The sequence below is a fragment of the Idiotropiscis lumnitzeri genome, chromosome 5, assembly GCF_059441095.1.
Source record: "Idiotropiscis lumnitzeri isolate Australia: NSW breed Sydney's pygmy pipehorse chromosome 5, RoL_Ilum_1.0, whole genome shotgun sequence".
In the NCBI taxonomy this organism is placed as follows: domain Eukaryota; kingdom Metazoa; phylum Chordata; class Actinopteri; order Syngnathiformes; family Syngnathidae; genus Idiotropiscis; species Idiotropiscis lumnitzeri.
In genome coordinates, this window is record NC_142395.1 from 4,192,063 (window position 1) to 4,202,407 (window position 10,345).

Consider the following 10,345-nt stretch of genomic DNA (forward strand, 5'->3'; position numbering starts at 1 on the left):
TGTTTCATACAGATGGATGTTTCTGGTGATGACGATGGCATGAAGTGCGATGGCCAAGAGCAGTTTGAGAGCTTTGACATTCAGGCCTTTCAATGGTGAAGGGATGACACCGAACAGGAGAAGCCAGGAATTCTGGTCACCGCCACCACAGGCTATCGGCGAGGGGAGTCTCACCCCCAGCCTCCTGGCAATGAGATCCTCTAGTCTGGATCTGAATTGTCGCACGACTCGGCATTGGAGGATGAGATGGTGGAAGTCCTCAGGTTCCTCTCTGCACACTGGACATGTTCTGTCATAGGCACTTGGTAGAAAAGCATGCAGCGTTGTACATGGAAAGATTATCCTGTGTCTTATTTTAAAATCAGTGTTACTTACCTTGGGTGGATTATACCAGTTGAACATGTCAGCCCAGATGGACGAGGAAGCCAGGGCGGGGTATGCCTGACGCCACGCGTTTTCTGCAGTAGGCTTTTTAAGTACTTTGGTTAGCAACACCTTATAGAATAGTTTAGTTGTGCACTCTGCCAGTCTAATCAGTCGAGCCCCATGGGTCAGCACATAATTTAGATCTGACGCAGTGGTGGCGTCTTCGCTCTGTGACATCCGCCCCAGAAGGTGGCCCCAGTGGCAATGCACGGAGTCTCTGATTTTTTCAACTGAGCGCAACACAGTGGCCCTTCGAAAGGGAACTTTGTGGAACCGAAACAAGGTGCGAATGCGTTCAATGTTAAAATTCCCTTTCTGGTCTAATAAATCACCTATTATTCTGATGTGTGCGCTTTCTAAAACCCCACTTAACATCCTTTCCCCACTCCCTGGCTCACCGCCCAGGAGGTCGGGGTTGAACCTCAGTGGAATGTTCTGCAGTTGATGCAGTGACATTGGCTCTGTCCTAACCCATGGCCGCAATGCCCACCACGCCTCTAAGATTTCCTTTTCAAAGGGGTCCAGAGGGGGGAACATCGTGCGAGGCAACATCTGGCAGAGATTAAAAATGCCGTAGCGGCCTAAACCTTCTAAAATTGGCATAAGAAAGTCCTTCCAGGGAGCAGAGAAGGCAGGATTTAAAAACTTTCTGAGCAGCTTTAAAGGTAGTGCAGCCTTCTTGGTACAGATGTCCATCAAATTTAAGCCACCCAATTTGACATCACCGATCAAGCTATAGTGCCCAATGAAACCTCTTTCCCTCTTCCACAAGAAATAATTAAATGTTAAATTTAATCTATTTAAAACATTCGCAGACATGTGAGTGACAGTCAGTGAGTGAATTAACTTTGAAATGCACAGGTTGTTGATGACCAAAGTTTTCCCTTTCAGAGTTAAATTCCTGAATTTCCACATATCTAAAGTGGATTTTACTTGCGGTAAAACTGTTTCCCATTGCTGTTCATCACAATGAGAAGTGTTCTCCCCAATCCAAACACCAAGAAATTTTTGGCTGAGCGTGGCCTCTTTAAAACCCCAGGTCTTTGGCACAGCGCTGGTGGTACCAAAAACGACCATGTTGGACTTATCAAAATTGACTTTAGCACCCGAGGCTTGGCAGAAAATGTTGAGCTCGTTAAGAGCTACACTTAGACTCTCCACGTCTCTGACAAACAGATTCGTATCGTCCGCATACTGTAGAATCTTAACTTCGAGTCCACTCGGTGTCCAAATGCCTTTTATGCTGTTATTTTGTTTGAGGAGGGCCGCTAGTGGTTCTACAACAAGGCTAAAGAGTAGTGAGGACAGGGGCACCCCTGTCTCACTGCCCTTCCCAATTTAACAGGTCCTGTCAGTAGTCCATTCACTTTGATTTTACTGGCTGCGTTTGCGTACAGGCGTTTTATCCAATTGGTAAAAGAAGACCCAAATCCAAATTTGTCAAGCACCTTCCATAAAAAAGAGTGCTCCACCCTATCAAAGGCTTTTTCGAAATCGAGGCTCACATGAATTCCGCACGAGGCAGCCATGTGTTTAGTTAAATACTTTATATTTAAAATAGTTTCTGAAATATCCCTTGTCAGAATGCTATATGACTGCGTTTCGGAGATGATGTTACCTATTACTAGTGATGGGTAGATGAGGCATCCTGTATCGTTTCGACACAGTGACACAATGTATTGACACTGTGTTGACACTGTGTTGCTGAATACTGACACCTGGTGGACTTGCAGGAAACATTTGACAGGGTCATCTGACACTGATCTGTCAAACTAATTTTATCCAATTCCATTGATTAGCGACGTGATGTGTTTTTATATATCCTATTTCGTATTACTTTCCATCGCACTAATTATTCTCTTATCTAATTTATATATTTAACTGAATTATTGTTGTATTGCACTGGAGAGGGGAGCTCTCTAATCTCGTTGCACACTTGAGTACAATGACAAAGGGATTTCTGATTCTGATTAGGCATTTGCTTTCACATTATTTTTACATGCACGCAATTTCATAAAAAAAAATCTTTGATATTTGAGATGCAGTTGATAAATTAAGAGAACATCTGTCTGAATGCCCAAGTAAAAGTGTTGTGAATGACAATGGACTCATTGTAATTAAAGATTTTTATTCCAAAAAATGTGTTTCTCCAGCGTTTTGTTATTCAGTCTATTTCTTTTTTTGAGGCAATTTCCCCCGCCTTTGAGAAGATCCTCTCACAAGGCACTAAAGAGGCCGGTGTGCACAACGCCTGTGTGGCTAATATAAATCGGTGAGGGAACGTTGCCTCCATGGACTTCCAGTATAAGAGCGGGTCTTCCGTACGTGCAACGTGTCCTGCTGACATATAGCGCTGCACCTCTGAGTGCGCATCAACAGTGACGTCTTCCATCTTGCGGATCTTTAACGCAAAGTAACGCGCTAATAACTCAATGCTTGTTTTGAGCGTCCATCCTGTTGACAGATGCGCTTCCTTATGAACACAGTTTGGCGCGCGACCGCTGTGTCGACACGATTCTGGTAGTGGTCACGTGACTTTCTCAAAGCAGTACGCGCACCGACACGGGATTTGCCCTGGAAGCTCGGCGCGCGCATCGACGCCTCGGTGTCGTTGGACCCATCACTACCTATTACTTTCTTGAGACGAGCTGCTAAAACTTTGGCTAAGATTTTATAGTCAGTGTTCAAAAGACTAATCGGTCTATAGTTGCTCAATTGTTCAGACGCACCTTTTTTGTGTATTAACGTAACGGTACCTTCGCAAAATGATGAAGGGACCAGATCTTTTTTTTCCATGTGATGAAACAAATTAAGCAAAATAGGTGACAGCTTTTTCATAAAAGCCTTAAAGAACTCTGCCGTTAGACCATCGCAACCTGGGCTTTTTTTTTATTATTTACAACAAACAAACAACCCTGTCTTTTCTGATACCTTAGCAAAAAGCGATTGAGAATATAAAGAATCGCTGCTTTAATGACTATTACAACATCCATATCAACCCATCCCTCGGGAATAGATGCAGGGCTGGGGTTTGGTTCGGTCATAGTATGAACCTTCGAGGAGTCATACTCGATGTTTGATAGCGCTTGATCGGACCAACTGGGTCGTGGTACCTCATCGTTTTGTGAAGATTCAGGAGATGATATGGGGGTCATCGGAGGGGTCGAAGGCGGAGTATCAGGACGAATCCATCCTCGATATGACGGCTCGCAGGTGTTGTGCGAGGATGGGACGGTAGTAGGTCAGGTTCCCGGGATGTCAAACCATGTAGAGTACGATCGCACAGCCTGGTTCGCGTGTGATGGACCAGGCATCTCAACCTGGTCCTCGCCTACATTTGTAGGGGTGTTAGCACGGCTCCTGTCTGAAGTTGTAACGGTCTCTACATCGACAGCTTTTTCAACCATAGTCAGATCATGATCGAGTGTGGGTTCGTCCATACCGCTATCTGCAATACAAAGATACTTTTATTAAATATTATATAGATATGGTTTATAGAAATGTAACTCATAATTAGTTGCATCGTTTACCTGAAGGGAGTTCTGCAATGTTGTTTTCGACCCGTTCAGGTGCCCTGATGGGTGACACCCTTCTCGGGGTGGTGGTGCTCAGGGCCATGAGGCGTCTTGTTCTGAGCATCTTTATTTTCATGAGGTGTAGGTATGGCTCTACAGCTGGAAAAAATTGGCTTGTCTGTCTGGAGCGTGGTTTGGGCTTTAGTTATACTGGATTGAGACAGGGGGCGGGATAAATGACGTCATCCGGCTGTCCAAATATAGGCGGCCCAAGGGGTACATGTCCTGACTTGTATCGTTGGTAACATACTGGTTTGAGACAGGGGGAGGGATAAATGACGTCGTCAGGCTGTCCAAATATAGGCGGCCAGGATGCTCTCGGGAGACGAGGATCCACGACGAGGACCACTTGACCGACACTGAACCCCTTGGAGTCGGATTGCCACTTCTGACGACCTTGAAGACCAGGTAGATAGTGACGGACAAAGGATGACCAAAAGTTGTCAGCAAGCACCTGGCTGTGTCGCCACCGACGTCGCCCAAGAAGGTCTTCACTGTCGTAGATGGCTTGTGGAAGGATGAATCTCTGCTTCCCATGAGCAAAATATTCGGTGTTATGGGGTCTGGATCAGCGATATCCGTTGAAACATATCCAAGTGGCTTGGCATTCAGGATACCTTCTACCTCGACGAGTAGTGTGCGGAGAACTGGCTCCGGAGTCACTTGTTCTTTCAGGACGACTCTCAGGGAAGCTTTAATCGACCTCACCTCTCTCTCCCATGTTCCGCCGAAGTGCGGGGATGCTGGAGGATTAAATCGGAACTGTATCTTCTGCTCTGCGAGATGTGCTTGAAGTGGAGAGCTCATTGCCTGGAAGGCCTCCTGGAGTTCGCGGCAACCACCAGTGAAGTTTGTGCCGTTATCGCAAAGAATCTCAAATGGCCTCCCTCTGCGGGCTATAAAGCGGCGAAGGCAGAGCAAAAAGGCGTCAGAGTCTAAACTCTCGAGAAGGTCCAAGTGGAGGCATCTTGTGGTCATGCATTTGAATAAAATGCCCCATCTTTTCTCTTGGCGACGACCTATCTTTATAAGGAATGGGCCAAAACAGTCAACACCAACTGAATAGAAGGGAGGTTTGTAGAGCCTCAGCCTTGCGGGTGGAAGATCGGCCATTCTTGGACTCTGGGGTTTAGCTCGCCAGAACTGACACTCACGGTAGCCATATTGGTGCTTACGGATCGCTTCGCGCCCTCTTAGGATCCAGAATTGGCGCCGTAGTTCTGCCAGGATGCGTTCTGCGCCGGGATGGTGGAGCCTTTCATCACAGTCCTTAATGAGTAACTTTGTGAGAGGGTGTCCTGGTTCCATATTTATTGGATGGATGGTTTCAGCTTCAAGATCTGTAGCTCGTCGAAGCCTCCCCCCAACACGGACGAGGCCAGTTTCTTGCTCATACTCCGGCGCAAGGGAACTGAGTCTGCTTCCTGAAGGGAGTGGGCGCAGCACCTTAAGGGCCTTAACTTCAGCTCGGAAGGAATCAGCTTGGGCTTGAACTAACAAGGCCCTCTCTGCGCTGGTGAAGTCTGAAGCCTTGATTTGAGCATCGAGGTTAGCTGGGGGGGCGTGTAAGCTCTGGGAAACTGCACTTGAAGGAGGTTGGGGAGCTCTTCGACCCAGGTAAGCCACCGCCTTTAAGCTGTTCATGTTCTATGGGGTCGTCCCAGCTCAGATCCTGCTTCCAGAGATCTTGGATGAGAACCTTGGCTCTAGTTGTAAAAGGTACAATGAAGCCCAACGGATCATATTGGCTTGCCAGAGTTTTGTACAGGTTTCTCAGTGTGGGCTGAAGAGGCTCTGGTGAGCGGTGTCGATATCCCATGGTGTCGTCGAGACAGTTCCACTGTAGACCCAGTGTTGGCTCGTCCAGGTCGTGGCTAACACGGGACAACCACAGATCGCTACGGACAGATCTTGCGTTGGTGGGCAAGTGATTGATGACTGAAGGCAGATTGATCGCCCACTGTCTTATCTCGAAGCCACCTTCGGCGAGGATGTTGCATAATCCGTCCACAACAGCCTTGGCATGTGCAGGATCAGGCATGCTGTAAAGACAGTTGTCAACATAGAATGCTTGTGTCACAACTTCTGAAAGTCCTTGTTGGTTGGCTTGGGAGTCTTTCACATGTCGCTGCAGAGCGTATGTTGCGCAGCAGGGGTGGTCCCAAAAGGCAGGACTTGCCACTCATAAATCTCAGGTCCCTCCTCTCTTTGAATGTTTCTCCACAAGAAACGCAAGATGGGTTTGTCAGAGGCGAGCAAGAGCACCTGGTGGAACATACTTCGAATATCGCCACTGATAGCTACGCTGTGCTGGCGAAACCTCAGAAGCACTCCCAGCAAAGTTGGACCTAATGTGGGGCCTGGGAGCAGTTGTTCGTTTCTTTGTATTGAAAGGAGCAATTAAAAACAATACGGTCCTTGCCGTTATGGTGTACAAGGTGGTGCGGGATGTACCAGGACTCCGCCGACCTGCGTGCTTCTTCAGCTGTGATCTTCGCCACATAGCCTTCAGCTTCCAGCTTTTGGATCTCAGCGCAATAGGTGGCAGCTTTGGATGGGTCTTTGGCAAGTCTACGTTCAGTGCTGCGAAGACTTGGTAGTGCTGCTTCCTTCGGGGCATGAAGTGGAATGGGGGGAGAGCGACGGAGTAGTGGCGTAGCGTAGCGTGAAATTCCTCCTGTGTCGACCCGGATTGTAGCGGTTTGGAGAAGATTGAGTGCTTGTTGGTCAAGCTTAGACCTCGTAACTGCCTTCTCATAGTAGGGTAGAGTGTCCAGTTGCCAGAGGCGCTGCACATGATGCAGTAACTCTGTATTTACCGACGCTGTAGAGATATGCAGACACTGAGCTGGACTGTGACGGCTCTGGACTGGAGTCATGGGACCCTGGAGGCACCAGCCAAGGCGTGTACAGACTGCAACGGGACCCTCTGGGGGACCCACTGATGGTCGGCTGCACTGGGGTGATGAGATGGCACATATCGGAGCCGATGAGGATGAGTGGGTGCACATGGTCAACAGCCTGTAGTGGGATGCCTCGTAAGTGCCTATATGCCCTTTGTAGAGCAGCGATGGGGTAGCTGTGCTCAGCAAAGCATAGCCCGTCAGCAGAGAATGCATTGGAGACGAGGTATTCCTTGTTAGGAGTGGCAAGAGGGGACACTTCAAATGTGACGGTAAGGCCCTCCAGCTGTTTTACATTGTGATGTTTCGTCTGAATGGGAAGGGTCTCCGGCGCTCCTGGTAGCTTGAAGGACCGGACAACTTGAGACAAAACAATCGTCCGCTCCGAACCGTCGTCGAGGATTGCATATGCTTCCATCGCTTGCTTGCCATGATGAATGAGGACTCTTACCACCTTTAGCATCACTCGCTGTGCACGATTGGGGCGGTCAAGATAGACCTTTGTGGAAGCTGGGTTCACCACCAGGACGGCATTGGAGGTTTCACGGATGGAATCATGGAGGACTGTGAGGTGTTGTTCTTGGCAGACCTTACAAGGACGTTTGACGTTGCAGTTCTCAGCGAGGTGGCTGCGGCCGCATTTCCAGCAGCGGTTTCCATCCTTGATCCATTGGCCGATCTGAGTGGGGGTGAGCTTCTTGAAATTGTCACAGGAGTTCAGGTAATGATCCTTATTGTCACAGGGAGGACAGTAGGGCTGTGGCTTGGAAGCTGATTTCTGCTTTGCAGGCTTGGGACGAAGGGACTCTTCGTTCACAGTTAAAACGGACGTGGACTGCTCCTTATAAGTAGTTGAGCTAGACTTCTTTGTAGTTTTAGCTGTCTTGCTTGGCTCGGGCTGGTACAAGGCTGCGGCACGGCTGGAGATGCGTTTGGCTTGTGATTTGACATAGAACCATGCAGCAAGATCAGGGAGCGTGTAGGTTTGGTCAAAACCTGATTGTAGGATTCCTCTATTGAGACAATACTCCACGAAGCTGTCACGGTAATAGGGAGGCAATTTACTCAACAGTCTGTCGACGTGCAACCCGCACATAAGTTCAATGCCATTGTAGCCTTCAAGAGTCCTCAGCATGGCCACAAGAGATTGGATGGAGAAAGCGAAGGAGTCGAAACTGTTGGCATCACTTATCTTGAGTGCGGGTGAGTTCAGGATGGCACCAAGCTCTGATTGGATGAGATGCCTCGGTTGACCGTATTTATCTTGTAGCGCGTTGAGGGCAGCTGTATATGGGCTTGTGTGGTGCATATACGCCTTGGCGAGTTGGAGAGCACTAGGTAGCTTCAAGTGACTTAGTAATACTTGATACTTATACTGCTCACTCAGGTGAGTGTGGTTGTTGAGTAGACTGTCCAATGCCATCTTCAGCAGAGCAAAGTCACTCTCACAACCGCTCTCAAACACTGGCAGCGTTGTCTTTGGGATGCCAAAGGCAGAAGCGATCAGCATATCTGCTCCGAGTTGTGGCTGTAGACCAGGATAGGGGGCAGGTGCTGATGTAGGAGCCTGGATGGGAATGGAAGAAGCTCGAGGAGGCTCCCATTCTTGGCCTGTCTGCTGGAATGACGGGCCGTGAGTCGTATTAAGTTGCTCACTTTGTATTAGAGCAGCCGCTCCATCATGGATCGTTGTTGGCGCTGCCGTAGGTAACGGTTGTGCTGCAGCAGCTGTTTCGACTAGATTGGGGGATTGTTGTTTGCCCATTGTTGGATATGAGTTGGCGTGAGGAGGTGCAAGGTTGCCTGGTGCAGGACTAGCTGGTGGGATTGGCTGATAGGTGCTCGATGTGGTGCTGTTCATGCTGAGCATTGACGTGACCAGTTTAGCTATTTCCACATCCGCTCTTAATTGTTGTAGTCTGCGGCTTTGTTCGAGGCGTATGCTAATGGCCTCCTTTGCTTGTATTTGTATTTGTATTTGTTTTTATTTTTGAAAGTATACAGGGACAGTGCATATTAATCAAACAGTTTCCTGTAAATATGCCAGATTATAGCCAATGGCTAATTTGCATCCGTTGTCCCTGTAATCGGCCTGCCATGCATGTTTTTAGAATGTGGGAGGAAACCGGAGTACCCGGAGGAAACCCACGCAGGCACGGGGAGAACATGCAAACTCCACACAGGATGGCCGGAGCCGGGATTGAACCCACGCCCGATGCTGTCTCTCACTGTGAGGCCATCGTGCTAACCATTCGGCCACCGTGCCGCCCGGCTTCTTCTTGTGCCTGTTGCGCTGCCTTGGTTTGAGCTTGCAGTTGTTGGAGCTCGCGCTCAGCTTCCGCATCTTCAGCCAGCTGTCTTTGAAGATTAACCATCTGAAGTTGTTTAGTATTCTCGTCCAGAATTGCCGCTTGGATTGGGGAGACTCCATCTTGTGGATAGTGGCCAACGGAATAGGTTGTGTGCCTCCCTGAGTAGGAACGGGTGTTGGTTACAGAGCGATGGGATCTCCTCGAAGTACTTCTGATTCTGCCGCTGGAGCGGGATGAAGTGATTGGAGAATGTGATCCGGGGACCGAATAGCCAACTTCATCGTCCATTAGATGAGGGGGCAAACGGGATTCTCTGCTGGGCCCACTCGATGTCTCTTCCGTAGTCGCTGCAGGGTCCACAGTGCTTTAGCTTTGCTCCAATCCGGCTCGAAGGACCACTTGTTATAATGCAGTCTTGTCCACATTAGCTTAGAAATTACACTGGTTGAAGCGGGCAGTATGGACCGTTGATTCCGGTCAGAGAATCAGGAAACTGGAATATCTTTCATGTCAATAAGGGGAGTCACATATCATTGGAAGTGTATAGATATGTGTAGGAATGCGTGATGTTGGAATTTATCTTTATATCAATGTTAGAATTTAATTTGAACCCAATGTAAACTCAAATTAGTAATCTGACTCCAATTTGCGACCTTACCCAACTCTCACTCATCCAACAATATGCGCGCTCATTCTGCAATAGAAAGGTATCAGGAAGCCGGCATTTTCACGCACAAGTGGATTTATTCCCAATACTCAAATTTTCTACATGGCACCTGGGTCTCGGGTCCCTCTCAATACAACTCTACACCTCTCTTGCCACCAGCGAATGTACTACCCGAGTTGCCCAGTAATGATTCATACTGTACAATACGCAAATGGCACAGAGACAAAGGCATCCTGGCATGATTCTATTGGCTATGTGTATCCTGCAGTTAACTTTAGCTTGCTCTTATTGGTCTTTCTTCTCCCGCCAAATCCCGTGGCGACTCCTCCTGGTTGTGCTTTGTTCATCTCGGCTTTCCCCTCCTTCTGGTGATCCTGCAACATTCCATCCTTGCACAACCCCCGCAACCCCCATTCTGTTGCTTATGCTCCCACACACACAGTTTCACCCCCACACACACTC